Raw genomic sequence first — 1,282 nt, 5'->3', positions numbered from 1 at the left:
GTTTTAAATGTCTGGTTTGTTTACAAATGCCAAACCGCCCCCCCCCCCCCCCGCGAACCTCCCACCTCCCAAGCAGAAGGGTACGGGTCACTGGGTTCAAATTATGTTTTACTGATATGGTTCAAGGTTTGGTCCTTGTTTTCGTGTACTTGGGTCGAAAGTACATGAGTGTGGAAGAACTAATATTGGATTTAAGAATTTATTTTTTTATATATTATAAGACACGCACTTGTCTGCGAACATGGTGGAATCGAGAAGTCTATCGAGGAGTTGTGTTGCTCGGGGCTAGAGACGTCCATCTTTCTGTCCATTTGTCTTATAGATTTCAATTGCAGTATCTTGGTGAAGGTCTGCTCAATGAGGGTTTTGGCAATATTCTGATATATAGCTTAGGCTTCAAAAACCTCTCTCTCTCGCTCTCTCTCTCTCTCTCTCTCTCTCTCTCTCTCTCTCTCTCTCTCTCTCTCTCTCTCTCTCTCTCTCTCTCTCTCTCTCTCTCTCTCTTTTACAACAACATATGTGGATAATAAAAAACGTATTACAACTTAGTTTTCATTTGTTTATAGGAAGCATACATCCAAAATATCATTCCATGAATAATGACATAACATTTAGTAGGGAAAATCTTACTCTAACATACATTAATTTGAAACACAACATTTTACACTCTTGAAAGCTGTAGGAACATTTTTATTGATTATGCCCTGATATTGCAATATACATTTCGGGTTTGATCGGTGATTATCACTCCCTGGGTTTCACCAAACAATAAAATAATTCTATTATCGTTGACTTGCCAATCAAACGTTGAAATGCAATTTCAGGTTTGAAATCAAACGCGATGACCGCCCGACCATGGTCGTAGCAATCATAATGAATTAGGAGATCATAAGTTGAGCCTATATATTTTAATGTTTCGTAGTAAAGATGAGAATAATTTTCGGGGAATTGAGTATTTATGTCATACAAAGTGGAACCCTTCAGGGTGACCCCTACGTGTTTAAAATTATTATGACCAAAATAAATGGGATTCTTATTCAGAACACTAAGAAAACCCTCCATACTAACAATAGTTAGGTATAACTTTTTGGTTAAAACCTTATTGGAAGGTAAATCCAACGTTGCCTGCGTCTGATTAGGGTCTAACGCATATGTCCTGTAAAGTGTTTTATCAAAGACAGTTTCCACCGTATTTTTGGGATTTGAAAGTGCCTGATGAAGGGCGAGTAAAGCCGGGGTCCTTTGGGATGGTTTCATCAATATGGAGCCTGGCTTCTTTTAG

Source organism: Palaemon carinicauda, chromosome 17 (genome assembly GCF_036898095.1).
Source record: "Palaemon carinicauda isolate YSFRI2023 chromosome 17, ASM3689809v2, whole genome shotgun sequence".
In the NCBI taxonomy this organism is placed as follows: domain Eukaryota; kingdom Metazoa; phylum Arthropoda; class Malacostraca; order Decapoda; family Palaemonidae; genus Palaemon; species Palaemon carinicauda.
Note: the sequence above shows the minus strand (reverse complement) of the source record.